This window comes from Zalophus californianus, chromosome 1, assembly GCF_009762305.2.
Source record: "Zalophus californianus isolate mZalCal1 chromosome 1, mZalCal1.pri.v2, whole genome shotgun sequence".
In the NCBI taxonomy this organism is placed as follows: Eukaryota; Metazoa; Chordata; class Mammalia; order Carnivora; family Otariidae; genus Zalophus; species Zalophus californianus.
The window spans coordinates 197,439,668-197,456,015 of record NC_045595.1 but is presented as its reverse complement, the minus strand read 5'-3'; the positions used below and the strand labels follow the sequence as shown (position 1 = coordinate 197,456,015).

General features: G+C 41.7%; 1 protein-coding gene and 1 non-coding gene across 8 annotated transcripts in view; both read left to right on the top strand.

Annotated features, from left to right (window-relative positions):
* LOC113916785 (amyloid beta precursor protein) overlaps positions 1 to 16,348 on the top strand; it is a 263,295-nt gene that overhangs the window by 208,720 nt on the left and 38,227 nt on the right. The gene's annotated exons all lie outside the window — the stretch shown is intronic.
* On the top strand, positions 1,155 to 1,258 carry LOC113919058. Its single transcript, XR_003518797.1, has one exon. It is a non-coding gene; the product is annotated as a U6 spliceosomal RNA (small nuclear RNA).

Below are 16,348 nucleotides of genomic sequence, written 5' to 3'. Positions count from 1 at the left end.
TATTTGATGTGTTTAATTTTTTATAAATATTACTCATTTACATATGCTTATTAAAACATGAGTTAAATCTTCCTGTGTCTTTGAAACAGTAAATGGTGACCCCTTGTATTGGCTCGTGCACGCCTCTGTCTTTGCTCTTGGTTTGGGTGGTACTTAGATGAGCCTGCCCATCTCCTGAGAGCAGAGAGAAAAACCATGTGTTCAGCTTCCTCTTTCACATTGAACTTGGTAAACCTGGTCCTAAGACACACAGAGATCATAGATATTGTTATCTTAGAGAAGGAAGAAGGGGCAGCTGAAGTTTCATGCCTCTCAGAAGCAATAGCCTGAGCCGGCTGGAACTTGGCAAACTTTTCACCTCCTCTCTTTCCGAGGCTGTAATAGTGACGCAGTAACTCTGGGGCAAGAATGAGTGCTTCTGAAGCTTTGCCAAGTTATGAAGGAACTTCCTGGGGCATGAGCAGTGGAGGGCTGGGAGTACAGGAGGGAACATATCTTATTAAAATGATTGTACTTATTAGCATTTCATATTGTTTTTATTTAGGAAACTCTAGAAGCAAACCAAATTTCACTTTCTGGGTTTGGGGCAAGGGTTGGGGGAGGTCGAAAGAAAGATTGCTGTTCAGAATTCTGAATTAGTCACTCTTCTCGCAAAAGCCTACCTTCGTCTTGTTGATTACTAAGACTTGAAAGAATTAAAATGGGTTTACTCTCAAGTGCTAGTCAGTATATGTGATAGAAAGGAAAGTTGCCAAACATGCTCTTTTTGATATGATGCGCACCATAAGAAAAGTATTATGTATGTAACTGGATGTGAAAGCATTAATCATTCATAATGTGACCTTTCTGTATTACATTAAAACTGTTTTCTTTACCTAAAGACTATGACCTAATAACACATGCTTCTTGCTGTAAGTTCCAATAATTCCAGTAAGTGGTTTTCTAAAATTTTCATATATGAAACTTTGTTGTTATAGTTAATAGTTACAATTTTTAAATTGTTATAGTTCTCTCTTATCAAACAGATTTTATCAAATAAAAAGGAAACTACCATTATCATTGCCACTCAGATATCACTAACAAACACCTTAGTTCTCAGTCACTGCTCAAAGAATTTATAAGCAGTACCAGAAGGTTTCAGAGGTGTATCTGTGGTGCGCACTTCAGCACATCTCCTAAAATTGGAACAATACAGAAAAGATTAAATTGGCCCCTACCCAAGTATGAGATGCAAATTTATGAAGCATCCCCTATTTTTTTTATTTCACTTATAACTAGAGGTTGACTAGAGGCATCTAGAGTAATAAATTCAGAGAGACTGAAAGTAGAATAATAGTTGTCAGGTCCTGAGGGAATGGGGAGTTCGGGTTTAATGGCACAGAGTTTCAGTTTGGGGAGATAAAAATAAGTTCTGGAAAAAGATGGTGGTGATGGTTTCACAGCATTGTGAATGTGTTTAAAGCCAATGAGCTGTACACTTAAAAATGGTTAAAATAGTAAGGTTTATGTTTATGTGTTTTTTACGACCATAAAAGAAAAGGACACATATATATTTGCTATCGTGACTAGCAAAGGGATGCAAGAATTAATCAAAGATGTTGGATCTTAATGAGTATTTATTAAACACCTACCATTTTCCAGATTCTGTGCTCAGATATATTGCAGGTATGGGGCACAATCTTTCCTACTTAGAATCTGCCTGGGGAGACTTTGGGGAAATGGAGTTGGGAAGGAGGCTGCACTCATTAAGCTGAGAGATGTTGATTGCCATGTCTCTTGGTATTGGGTAGAAGCATCTGACAGCCATTCCTTACTTGCACCATCACTCACTGAAAATTATTAGAGAAGGGAACCTTAGCTTTCAGCTGGCTCAACTGCATCGTTTTATAGGCTCAGAGCAACCAGGATGTGCCGCATCATACATCTGGTCAGTAAGACTGAAGACCGACTCCACTCTGATGTCTCTGTATCCACTGGTATTTGTTCTGTGTCCCTGCTAAGGCCAAGCTAAACAAAACTGGGTGCAGAGAGCTATTTATTCAGCTTTAAAAAAAAAAAAAAAGATTTTATTTATTTATTTATTAATCTGACAGAAAGAGAGAGCACAAGCAGGGGGAGCATCAGGAAGAGGGAGAGGGAGAAGCAGACTCCCCACTGAGCAGGGAGCCCCACATGGGACTCAATCCCAGGACCCCGGGATCATGACCTGAGCCAAAGGCAGATTCTTTAACCAACTGAACCACCCAGGTGCCCCTTCCACAACTTTTCTTTGAAAATGGCCCCCTTTTAGGGCGCCTGGGTGGCTCAGTTGGTTAAGCGACTGCCTTCGGCTCAGGTCATGATCCTGGAGTCCCGGGATCGAGTCCCGCATCGGGCTCCCTGCTCAGCGGGGAGTCTGCTTCTCCCTCTGACCCTCCCCCCTCTCATGCTCTCTCTCTCTCTCTCTCATTCTCTCTCTCAAATAAATAAATAAAATCTTTTAAAAAAAATGGCCCCCTTTTAGCAGATACGACTCAGTAAAGATGGTTCCAAAGCTCAAAGACTCAACACCCTTGAATACTTAAGTCAGTGTTGGGGCGTTTATAAAGGACATAAAAATCAGCTGCATTGTTCATTTTGCAGGATCTTTTTGTCACACTTGTACTCTCTGTTTGCTTAGAAATCATATACCAACATACGAAAAATGACAACTGCCATCCCTTCTCGTATATGATTGCCATTAGATTTTTTCCACGCAGAACAAGCACAGATTTCTCAGAAAGCATAAGGTAATAATCTGCAGCCAGGGCTTAATCATTTGTGAGGGATCCGACAGAAAGGTTTTAGCTCTGTGAATGTCAGCGGCTGAAGCCCTTCAAATCATACACATCATTAGGCTGTCTCCCAAGCCAGGGCAGGAGTCGTGTTCACGACTGTGCGAGCACAGTTCATGGGTCGCCCCTCAGATGTACCTAGAAGAAGGAACAGAAGAAGAAAGAAAAAGATTTTTGGGTCTTTTTTGTATGTTTACCTTCTGTACTTGGTTGCCTTTGGCTCTCTTAAAGACTCATTTGGTCCTCAAAATAACCATGGACAGCCAAAGCAGATACTACTAACTCCTTTCGTTCCGGTAAAGCTGATAGTATACCTACGGCCCCGGATACATTTATTGATCCTGTTCCATCTGTCTGCGGCACCCATGCCCAGTCTTGGCCTGTTGAGATCCTATTCCTCCTTCAAAACCCCAACTCTCATGTCCTCTCCCTTTTTAAATCTTTGATTAACACAAAGCACCCGCCCTCTGATCGTAGATTTTATATATCACGTGTGTCTACTATTGCTTTGATGTGTACATATCAACTAATAGCCCCATCCTAAGTATAAGCTCTTTGAGGGTATGAATCAAATCTCATGCATTTGTGTCTCCTGAAGGAGATTTTTAAGTATAAGGAATTACAAATGCCTGTCTTTACAACAAACTTAGGTGGAAATGGTCTAAGCCACAAGTCTAAATAATCAGTGAACGTTAGCTCATCTCTGTTTTCTTCTCCCAGGATTTTATATAAATTCTGTGGTCACCCTAGAGCTCTCAGTTTCTCTGTAATTCTGGTAAAAAGGAAGGAAATAACTTTCTAATACACTATTGCTATCCTCTCTAACCGAATTCTTCAGTTAGAACAGTCCTTGGGCCAGCAGCCTCAGCATCCCCGGTGAACTTGTTAGAAATGCACATTCTCTGGTCCCACCCCTGACCTTCTGAACCAGCAACACCAGGGTGGGATCAGCGATCTGTCTTTCAGCAAGCTGTCCAGGTGACTCTGATGCATGCTAACCTTTGGGAACTACTGGTTTAGAGTGTATTTAAGTTAATGAGCAGTGAATAAACGGTGAGGATCTATCCTGGCACCCCAGTGAGCCAGTCGTATTACCTACACAGTTACATTCTAAATCCACATGATGAAAACTAGATGCCACAAAAAAAATGTTTAAGGTGATAACCTAAATGAATCATTCTCTCTGACTAATTCCTTGAATACAACAGCTCCAATTCACAGGAACAAATACAGAATTGTTGAGCAGTCATCGATGATGCACGACTGCTCATGATTAAATAGTACAAATCAAAACATAATTTTTTTAAACTATCAAATTACTAATTTTTAAAAATCCACTGTCCTACTGCTGTCATGATAAGAGTAAGTGAAAAGGCACTTTCATAAGCTATAGCTCAGTGTATGCGTGTCACCTATGGGACCTTTGACTCTACCTCATAAAATGTGAGGTCTTTTCTAATTTAGCACCAGATGCCTGCAGATACATACACTGACTGGTACACTTGTGGAGAGAGACACAACTGCTTATAACTTTGACACCCTTCAGTACTATTGATATATTTTTTAAGGATTTTATTTATTTATTTATTTATTTAGAGAGCAAGCGCGGGAGCGGGGGCAGAGGGAGAGGGAAAGAGAGAATCTCAAGCAGACTCCAGCCCAACGCGGGGCTCAATCTCACGACACTGAGATCATGACCTGAGCCAAAACCCAGAGTCAGATGCGCAACCGACTGAGCCACCTAAGCGCCTCTGTTTATATTTTTTGATCAGCGTTACTACCTTTAAAATAACTATAAAGAAAGGACAAATGATATACAAGACTCAGGATCCCCTTGTCAGCCAGCTCTTTATATTTCTCTCATTTTGGGGTTCAGGGCCCCTAAAGTTATAAAGAACTAGCAATATGTGATGTTGGCTGGAAGTGCAACATTCCAAGAAACTTAGGTGGAAATGGTCTAAGCCACAAGTCTAAATAATCAGTGAACGTTAGCTCATCTCTGTTTTCTTCTCCCAGGATTTTATATAAATTCTGTGGTCACCCCAGAGCTCTCAATTTCTCTGTAATTCTGGTAAAAAGGAAGGAAATAACTTTCTAATACACTATTGCTATCCTCTCTATTAGGGTAGGGGTAGTTGATATCAGTCAAAATGAGTTCCAGAAGTTCTTAGCATTTTCTCTTTTTTTAATATTGAGAATAAACACTTGGAGCAAACCAACCAAATTTAAGTGTTTTGAGGATAGTAACAATGACAGGAACAGCCCCTCAATTTTCTGCTAAGCATCAAACTGAACAGTTTCCAAACTCCTGTTGGCAATGTCAGTTATCATGAGGGAAAGAGAAAAAGGAAGCTGTTTCAAGAAATATCTAAGTTTCCTTTAGCTATAAGAGAAATGAAGGCAAGGCTGTCTGTGAATTTACTAAACCCCAGTTATCAAAAAAGGTGGGGTCCTAAACAGCCTCTCTGTCGATTATCATGGAGTCCATATGTAAGTCAGATGTTGTATGATGATATGAAAGAGACTTTGCTTTCCTAGATCTCTTTGATGGTATGGACCTGCATCCACACTGCTGTCTATACCTCTTCAAAGGAACAGAAGAGTGGAATCAAACCTCTCAATTTTCAGACTAAGGATTTGGGTGACTTAGTGGCTGATCAAAATTAGCATCCATGGGGCGCCTGGGTCGCTCAGTCGTTAAGCGTCTGCCTTCGGCTCAGGTCATGAGCCCAGGGTCCTGGGATCGAGCCCCGCATCAGGCTCCCTGCTCAGTGGGAAGCCTGCTTCTCCCTCTCCCACTCCCCCTGCTTGTGTTCCCTCTCTCACTGTGTCTCTCTCTGTCAAATAAATAAAATCTAAAAAAAAAAAAAAAAACTTAAAAAAAAAAACAAAAACAAAATTAGCATCCGTGAATGTGCTGTAAAAACAGCCAAGGGCCAAGGGTTTCAGTATGTCTTGCCAGAGCCCTTCGGAAATCAGAGCAGGCCCTCACGTACGTGGGTGTGAACAAATATGCTTTTTAAAAGAATAGTCCCATTAGGACAGAATTGGGAGCCCTCTGTGGGAGATTGAGTCTGAGTGTGCTGGTTGTCTGTAAGGCCTTGTGCATCTGGGCTGGAGCTTGAAGTCGTTGGAACAGCCCACTAATAGAGCAGGCTAGTGTGGTGAGCTGAGTGACCCATGGCTCCTAGCTTGAGCTTTCCTCCTAGCTTGAGCATTCCTCACTGTTTTGCAGGATTCCTGCAGCTTTGTGCCCTCAGCCAATAAAAAGAAAAGACTACCTGGCATTTGCTGATGTCCTCAGCCTGGTTGCTGTAAGCCTTTGAAGGGCATCTGAGAGTTCATCCAACACACTCCCCATGGAAATTGTTATTCTGAAAGCCGTAGGTTCTTAATGTGTTCTTGGGGCCAATCAAAGCTCAGTAATATGGAGGAATTCTTGTGGAAAATACACATTCCTGGGCCCCACCTCTGACCTTCAGAAAGCTGCATTTTGCTTACCTCCCCAAGTGACTTTTAAATATTCAGAAGTCTTGCTTATGTGAAATAGCAAAAATGTAAGGATTCTTACAGCCTTAGATTACAGTTTGTGCTGGTCTTGAACATGGAAGAACGGCCATTGTTGTCACTGAAAATTAATATAGCCTGGTAAATAGGCCACATGGATTTCTTTTTTTTTTTTTTTTTGCCACATGGATTTCTAATGCTGTGACTATAAAATGTGAAAGAAGCATTACTAACCTCAAAGTTCAGATTCATTGAGAATTTGTTTAGGTGTGACAGAGCTGATGGTCTTATTTATCCAAACTAAGACTTCTTATTAGCTACGAAAAAGGATTGCCATAAGCTGCAGTCAGAAAACGATATCTCTCATAATGTTTTCCCCCATTTATTTCTTTTTGTGTTCCTTCCAGAAATCGTGAATCTACTACTCTATCAGAACCTTTTCTTCCCTCTGTAGATTCTTCATTTGCTGTTATCGATGGTGACATTTTACTTAAAGAAATTATCCATTTAGGCTCTCTTCAAATTCAGAGTGATATTATTTTAATAAGGAGTGAAAGGGAAAATTGACAAAATACGCTCGGAGTTGTCAGCATCGGAGATGACAAACAGTAAAAGCTTACTCTTGGAGGATTGTCAGAGAGCTTAGTGTTAGCTCAGATTGTCAGAGAGCTTAATGTGTCTTTCTCAGGGAATTGACAAAAAAATTACCAAGAAAGGGTGTGCTGAGAACCACCTCCAGGTGACAAACCTGAGAGGCGACTCACTCTGTTAAGCAGTGGTATGCGTATTTTGCCGGTTACACAGGAAAGCAAATTATATTCCTTTGCTTCTTAAAGTATCTTGTGTGGTGGCTGGGCATAGAAATCACATACCATCGGGAGCCTGGGTGGCTCAGATGGTTAAGCGTCTGCCTTCGGCTCAGGTCATGATCCCAGGGTCTTGGGATCGAGTTCCACTTCGGGCTCCCTGCTCAGCGGGGGGCCTGCTTCTCCCTCTGCCTCTCTCTCTTTCTCTCTCTCTCTCTCTGTCTCTCATGAATAAATAAATAAAATCTAAAAAAAAAAATCCATATGAAATCAAATTTAAAAAAAAAAAAAGAAATCACATACCATCTCCTCATTTTCCGCAAAGAGAAGAGACCACATACCTGGAAATTCCCCGGACACATAGGGAAATTGTCATTTGGCCCTTTCTCTCCACCTGCAGTGAAGAAAGGTAGCAGAGGGGAGTATATGAGAATTTTCTTGGCAAATGGCCATAAAAAAATAAAGAAAATTGAAAAGCTCCAAAGGTCACATGTACTTTCAAACCCTGCACTGAGTCATCTCTGAAATAAATCACTTCCTTGTCACCTCTATGAAAGGTAGAGTACAAGAAATTCCCCTGGGGACCCCTTGATAATTTATACTACTTCTCTCATCTTTGGCTATCATCTTTCTTTAAAAAACACAAAAAGAAAAAGAAACAAAAGTGCCTTAGAGAAAGTTGTTTTGACCTTTGCTTTTTCTTTTATCTGGCTGTGATGAGGTGAGTGTCTTAGTGAGTTCAGGCTTCCATAACAAAACTCCACAGACCAGGTGGCTTAAGCAGCAGAAATGGTTTTTTGTTTTTTGTTTTTTTCCACAGTTCTGGAAACTGGAAATCCAAGATCAGGTCTTTACTACTTTAGGGTCTCCTTAAGTCTCTCTCCTTGGCTTGTGGATAGCTGCCTTCTTGCTCTGTCCCTACATGGCCTTTTCTCTGACAGAGTGACAGATCTTTGGTGTCTCTTCCTCTTCTAAAGGACACCAATCCTATTAGAACAGGGCCCCATCCTTATGACCTCATTTAACTTTAATGACCTTCTTAAAGGCCCTGTCTCCAAATACAGTCATGTTGGGGATTAAGGCTTCAACATATGATTTTGGGGTGGGGGGTGGGGGGCAGTGGTTCAGTCTGTAACATTTGACTAACCCATGCTTTTGGATATATCCAGTGTACCCTCCGTCTTCAGCATTCTTCAATCCTCATCTTCTTAAGTTGACATGGGTTCCTTATCTTCAGAAACTCAGGGGAGACCATGGAAGATATTTTTCCTGCTTCCGTACCCTAAATCATTGGAACTAGGTTCCCTTTGGCGGCTTCCACTCCCCCTTTATGAATTTCAAATACAAGATCTCTTCGGTATGTAAAAAGCATACACTTCACTTGGAAAGATTTGGTGGGGTTTTAACATTTGTTTTTCACTAATTTATCCACACACTCTTAATTTTGTCTCTGAGTGACTAAAGCCAAACATTCCCCATGTGAAAGCAGAAGGAGAGACCAGATAGTATAACAAAGTATGTAGCGTGATATAGTCCATAACTGGGTATTGGAAGCCATATTTTCCTCCTGTCTTGACCCACAAGGTCACAGAGAACCTTGAAGTTGCTATTAAACATGCTACTTTATAAAATATTCTATTCCACTCATCTATATGTCATACAAGAATAAAGAGGCTACAGAATCTTTTTTTCAAGATCCAGCTGGTCAAATGTGAATTTTAAATTGAAACTGATAAGCTCAGCGCGGGAGATGGACTCCAGCTGTCCCAGCTTCTCTGTTTAGTTGCCGAATGGAGGTATGGTGGCAGACTCTGTTTTGTCATTAGAGATGGTGGTGTTTTCGTCATGCTGGAAACCTGAAACGTGCCAGGCATTTGCCACACACTACGCTGCCAGGGACAGCTCAGCTTCTGGCTTCTTAGAGAGGATATGGCATAACCTTTGTGTTTCCAGGGTATTTGAAACTGAAACCCTTCCACTTCCTCACTGAGCTTAAGAGTTGACACTGGTATCCAAAATTCCTTTGGCCTTATCTGGGTAAGGCATGCAGACATTGATGGTCAAGAAAGGAAAGTGGTTGGTGTCTTCTGCAGATGGGAAGAGAGTTGCTGAAATGAAGGAGCCATTAGGTCACCACTGAACCACATGCTGCTATTCAGGGGGAAGCATCTCTGCACTAATCAGATGAGACTATTAGATGATAAGAGTTCTTTATTCTTCTCCCCAGTCTTCCTATCGCAGCCTGGAGTAAAGGGCTCAGGAAGAAACCACATTCTATTCCAATGTGATGACTCTATAGCCAGAAATGGTTATCATATTTGTGAATGGTTAATATTCATCTTATGGGTGGTGTTTTGGTTTCCTAGGGCTGCCATCACTAACTACAGCAAACTGGGTGGCCTAAAACAACAGAAATGTATTGTCTCATCATTCTGGAGGCCAGAAGTCGAAATCAAGGTGTCCACAAGGTCATGCGCTCTCTGAAGGCTCTAGGGTAGAATCTCTTCCATTCCTTTCGCTTGCTTCTGGTGTCACTGACAATCCTGGATATTGTTTGGCTCGTAGATACTCCAGTCTCTGCCTTTGCCTTCACATTAGCATTCTCCCCTTTGTCTCTGTCTCTGTGTGTCTCCTCCGAAATGATCAAGAGCTCACCTGAACTCCAGTAGGGTCTCCCCTACTTCCGTATTGGATCGAGGGCCTGTCTTATTCCAGTATGATCTCGTCTTTACCTGAATATATCTGCAGAGACCCTCTCCATATCGAGTCATTTTCACAGATACTGGGGAATGAGGGCTTCGAGATATCTTTAAGGAAAAGATAATTCAACCCATCCCAAGCAGTTTTATTTTTCTTTCCCCTGATTTTGATGAATCCAAAAAACTGTCCAACTTTCTTTCTAAAATACTATCAAATTTAAGTCAAAGGGCTGCGTGTCTTAAATTTATGATCTCTTCATTTAAAAAAAAATAATTTCCATATTTAATTGGTTCAAATTATGAAAAGCTTTAAATGCTTTGCATTTGCTTGAGGCTGATTAATGGGTAAATTTGTAAACCATGGTTGTTTTAATTAACCAGGGATAATTAATGTTTACTGCACTTGGAAGATGAAAAGACATGTATAAATGCACCATCATGTGAATCATTTTTTAATTTGTTGTTGAAGCTTAAAATATATTCAAATAAAGATTGCTTACATCACACTAAGAAAAGAAAAGCTGTTGGAGCACTATGGGAGTTAGTATAGAGGACTCTAAATTTTAAAGTGAATGAATTACATATTTTTGAAGATGACCATGTTTTAATATTATGTATTCAGAGAAAGGTAGTTACATTTTTAAATCTGATTATGTAAAGACTAGCAATCTCAGACCAAACTGATAACTTTTCATAAAATGTGTCATAATTTGAGGTGAAGTCTCTTTTGTTTTTGTTTTGTTTTAGTTTGAGTTGAGACTTTTTCAGAGCACACTGGAGGATAGGAAAGGTTTAATTAACTATGCTGAGATGAAAATAACTTTTTTTTTTTTTTAAGAGAGGGAGAGATTGGGGGAGAGGGGCAAAGGGAGATGGAGAAAGAGAATCTTTTTTTTTTAAGATTTTATTTACTTATTTGATAGAGAAAGTATAAGCAGGGGGAGTGGCAGACAGACTCCCCACTGAGCAAGGAGCCCGATGCAGGACTCAATCCCGGGACCCTGAGATCATGACCTGAGCCGAAGGCAGACGCTTAACTGACTGAGCCACAACAGGTGCCCTGAGAAAGAGAATCTTAAGCAAGCTCCCCACCCAGCACAGAGCCTGACATGGGGCTTAATCTCAGAACCCTGAAATCATGACCTGAGCCGAAATCAGAGTTGAACAGTTACCCAATGTTGCCACCCAGATGCCCTGAAAATAACATTTTTAAGCAAAAAAAATTTTTTTTAAAGAAAGGAAATTACTAGCATTCCATGTAAATTTTCAACAGGAAAAGCATCAGGGCCTTGGCTGAGGTCTAGTGCTGGGTCTAGGAAGTGTGGAGATTAGAAACCATTTAAGAAGGAAATAGCAGGGCGAGGTTTCCCATGTGGGGTTGCAAGCTGTACATCATGGAAGGCGGTTGTCTCAGGCAACTGGGAAAGTGGCCATCTGGGCTAATTTTCCAACATGCTCAATAGAATCCACCTTCTGGTACCAGGAATAATGATTCATTAGGTAACTTGAAAGCAGAGCTGGCCCATCTCACATCATCATTGTCTAAAAGGAAAGCATATCCGAAGTTAATGAGCAAAAGCGTTGGGTCTACTTTATGTTTCATCTCCTACACAATTTTCTCTTTGTTCTTTGCAGAATAAAAAAATGAGGTTGATTTTTTTTTTTTTTTAACATCTAACGGATGTTGATATGGAAGTGATGTAAGGGGGAAAAAGACCTATAACCGTCTATTTGGATAAGAAATAGGTTGCTCCTTGTAGTTCTTAACAATAGCTACCTACCTGATGTTATTGTCAAGCACTCCAGTTCGACACTGTAAAGGCTTTTTAGCTGGGACATGGTACTTCATTGTGGGTGGCATGTTTATTATACGACAGAATTTAGTATACGATAAACCCCTTTTGGGGATTCTAATACGGGCTTTTTCCCCAAAACACCTGCAAAATTCTGCTAGAATCTGGAGAACTCCCATTTTCCTATCGGTGCTTCCCCTTGGGCTGTGTCCGCATGGACATGAGCTCTCAAGGCTTACATTTCAAGTGGCCATGATATGTTGGGATATTGCAAACATGTCTGAGGAGAACTTGTCTTACTCCCCATATCTGTTCTTCTGATAGATACAGCTCCAGTCAAGAATAAAAATATCAGGGGTGGCTCAGTCAGTTAATGTCTGCCTTCGGCTCAGGTCGTGTTCTCCAAGGTCCTGGGATCGAGCCCTGCGTCAGGCTTCCTGATCAGCAAGGAGCCTACTTCTCTCTCTCTCTCTCTCTCTCTCCCTTTCTCCCTCCCTCTGCCCCTCCCCACACTCCTCTCCCTCTCTCTCTCTCAAATAAATAAAATCCTTAAAAAAAAGAATAAAAATACTCATAACTCCCCAGTAGCTCCTCAGCCCTGTCCCACTCGCAACCTCTGCCTCCCCTCCCCCATCAGAATAGCACTGTTCTTCCTTGTATCACTTCCTTAAAAATCTTCCTGGTTTTATCATTCTAGTGTCCAGCCTGCCCCCGTTTTTGACGTGTCTCTCAAGTATCTTATAATCCCCAGGTGGCCCCTCCATGCCTTTCTTTTCTTTACAGTTTACCTGTAAATGAACTGCAGGTATCAGCAGAGCCTATAGAATTCCCATATTCTGGATTTTATGCATTATACACACCTAGTCAGCATGTTCCTTTCCTCTTTTTGTTCCACAAACCAAAACCCCTGGCTTCTATCTAAGCTGCTTCCTTTATACTTGCCTTGTGACGAAAAAGCCCCAACCTTTGGGCAGTACCCCTTCACTGTCCCTCAGTGCAAGCACTTGAATCTCCCAGGACAGCAGTGTCTCCTCGGGAGCAACAACACGCAGGGTCTCCCGCCGGAAAATCCGTGCTTGTTTCTTTCTCGCTCTTTCTGTCCCCCTTCCCGTAGCACCTGTAGGGGATTACTTTTGTGCCCATCTTTCCTCTAGGCCATGAGCTCTGAGTATAAAGACATTGCCTTAGCTGTTTCCTGCAGTGGCCTGGAACAGGATAGGATTGCCCAACAGGCAGCTAAATGAATGAGCTCATCAATTAATGATAAAATGCTTTTATTGTTCTTGGCTTCCGATTATCTTCCTTCAAGTGAGTTCTTTCAGCTTCCCCACTCCTCTGCACTGTTAATGCTTCCCTAAGACAGACACTTTCCGTCTGTCTCCAAGTCCCAGGTGCCAAGTATTTTCCATCTCCAGGCTTGGTTTCCCCATACGTTGTTGAGCAATGGTTCGCGTCAGCTAATCGGAAGAGGAAGGACCATTGCTGTTCTAGAAATGTTTAGCACAGAACGAGTTTTGTGTTAAAGAGAACATAAATAAATAGGTCAGTGTGCAGAAGAACATACAGGGCTGGCATTTCTTCAGTGGACAAAGAATCAGGCATATTGACTACCGTGGAGAGATGAGTGAGCCCGGGTATTGTATCCTTAAATTCACTTAGACCCGTTGGAAACTGCCACTCGGTGCTGGTACACATTCATCCCTGGGGGCTTCTTGGCTGGGATGAGAAAGAATCACCCTGAGAAAGGAGCCTTTTCTGTTTTGTTCAATGCTGTATCTCCTGTGCCTGACAACATGATAGATGCTCACGTCCATTAAATATTTATTAACTAGAGGAAGGAATGAAAGGAGGAGGAAAGAAAGAAGGAAGGAAGGGCTCATCAAGGCTTGTCTCCCATTTTTCTCTCACGTCACTGCTCACTGTTACATGTGAAGAAGCAGCTCAATATCTGAAGTACTCTTTAGAGAATCTGAGGATGAAGAACCTTAATATGGATAAACCCTGGAAGCCAGAAGAAAAAAGAGCGGATACAATAATGTAACAGGAGGATCCATTTATATTGAAAAAAAAAAAAAATACAGGACTAACGTGGGTTTTTTTGATCTGCATAAACATGCATTTCAAATGAGCTATCATGTATACAAACATGGTGTGCTGTCCAGAGGAACAGGATCTCTTCCTCCCTCGTCTCATGAGACGTGTGTGTGTGTGTGTATTTGCACTGATCTTATCCACACTTGCCTATTACCGTTATAACTGTCAGCATAAATCTTTAGGCTCTTTGAGTGAAATTAATTATTTATGAATGTTGAAAATCATACCCTCTACCATGAGCTAACATGCCTTACTTTACAGCCTTGTAAATATAGAATTCCATCAAGGAAGTATTTACTGGGTATGAGTCAATTAGAATGCACTTTCTTCAGCATACAGCAGAGAATGATTGCTAGCTCTTGAGAGGGGCACTGTGTCCCATTCTCTTGGTCCACCCCCAGGATATCTCTTACCCGGGCAAGAAAGGCATCTCTCTCAAGTCTGGGAAAGGGTGCTGATCAGACAGGATTACCGCTTACACTGTGCAGGTTGGACAGGACACGGTTGTAGGGGCATCCCTCAGACTCCCTCTCCTGTGTGCAGTGACAAGCCATGTGCCCCATATGTGACTCACTCCCCAAAGAAAGCATGTGGGTTAATAAGGGCCTGGCCTTCATCAGAAGTAAAGGTGTTGTTTTCATCTCTACTTGTCCCCTCTTAATTGGTTCTGAACTCAGGTGGAAAGAAGGGGATGTTATGGGTGGATGCTCAGACACCCCGACACCAGCAGTGAAGGCTCCAGGAGAGTATGAGCTCGGATTGTGTGCAGCTGCCAGAATGACTTGGCCTTTATAAAAATGCAAGAGCCATAAAACTGTCGTTTCAATATCTTTTCAGAAAATAACTTTCTCATTTTACTTCCTTGTCCTCACTGAAAGCAGTAGTAGTTTTTAAAAATGAAATGTGATACTGACCCCTGATAGAGCAAAGCCCAGCCCAAGCTATGCAGAAGAGCCTACCAGAAAAATTGCAAAGTGCGTACTGGGGAATGAAACCAGAGGGAGATTCATCCCCGTGCCTCCATGTCTACGTCCTCAGACCTGATGGGTCTGATTCCGAGCGCCACCCAGCCCCCTCCGGCAGCCTCACACAATGCTCCCTCCATGACCACAGTCCTAACAATTAGATGATAAAGTGGTGATCGAAGATTTGAAATAATCCTGTAAAGGGCAAAACTATTTTTAAAAAAGACTATTAAAAAAAAAAGACAGCGTGACTCTTGGCTGTCTTGGTGGTGGGATCGCAAGTGAAGTATCATGATTTCTTTTGTTTTCTGCGTTTTTTTTTTTTTTTGTTGCACCGAATTTGTGTTATTCTTGTAATTACTACCAGATGTCACATTTTTATATAAAAGAGGAAGCACGTGAAGTCCTCGCTATGCTAGAGGGGTTAGGCTCTTTTTATTTATTTATTAAAGACTTATTTATTTATTTATTTATTTATTTGAGAGAGCGAAAGACAGCACCATCAGGGGAGGAGCAGAGGGAGAGGGAGAAGCAGACTCCCTGCTGAGCAGAGAGCCTGACGAGGGGCCCAATCCCAGGACTCTGGAATCATGACCTGAGCTAAAGACAGATGTTTAACTGACTGAGCCACCCGGGTGCCCCCAGGCTCTTTTAAAGACAGGTTCGAAGAGAAGATTCCTCATAATCTTAATTACTTTGAAACTCCTTCAGTTTAACAGTAAAAGTACACGTCTCTCAACTAGTCCAAGAGAGCCAGTTTTTCCTTTAGTATGTGAAGAGACAAGTGTTTCCTCGCCTGAAAAATCACATGAGATAATTGATTTATGTTCAAGGGAGAGGAGTCATCAAAATTTTTATTCTTTTTTTTTTTTAAGATTTTTATTTATTCATTTGAGACAAAGAGATAGAGAGAGAGCACAAGCCAGGGGAGCAGCAGAGGGAGAGGGAGAAGCAGGCTCCCCGCTGAGCAGGGAGCCCGATGCGGGGCTCCATCCCAGGACCCTGGGGTCATGACCTGAGCTGAAGGCAGACGCTTAACGACTGAGCCACCCGGGCGCCCCCATTCGTTTTTATTTTACTTTGCAGAGGACGTATAGTTTTATCTGCTTACGTTAATGGTCAGATATGCATTTTCCCTCTATTTATCGACCAGAGGAAACTTCCAGATAGATGCATGTCAAAGTTGGCACCACAGTGTTAATGCCACAGTGTGAGCTTCTTATTTTAATAGAATTCCAGACTTAAAGGAGAGTCTGAAAATATTGCATAAAACTTTTTTTGAGAGTGACTTACCGACATATTGGCCCTTTACCCCTAAATTCTTCATGGTGTGTTTCCTCAGAACAAAGACACTTACTTACATATGCAAATTATTACCTCAACACAGCATGCTTGCAGAGATTGTCTCTGTAGTATGTAAGCTTGGTTTGTGGTCTGCACTTTAGAAGGTTTTTCCCCTCAGGATTGCTTAGACTGCCAACCACCCAGGCAGGACCAAGATTCCTAAGGTAGTTGGAAATAGGATCACAACACTGGCACAAAAACTACAAGTAAACATGAAGAAGAAATGCTTTAATCTGTTTTTAGATGCCACGGAGACGGACTGACTTTTATCTTGATTTCTGACTGATGCCATCGGTAGATCTAAGTTGTTTGATCTCTGTTTGAAAG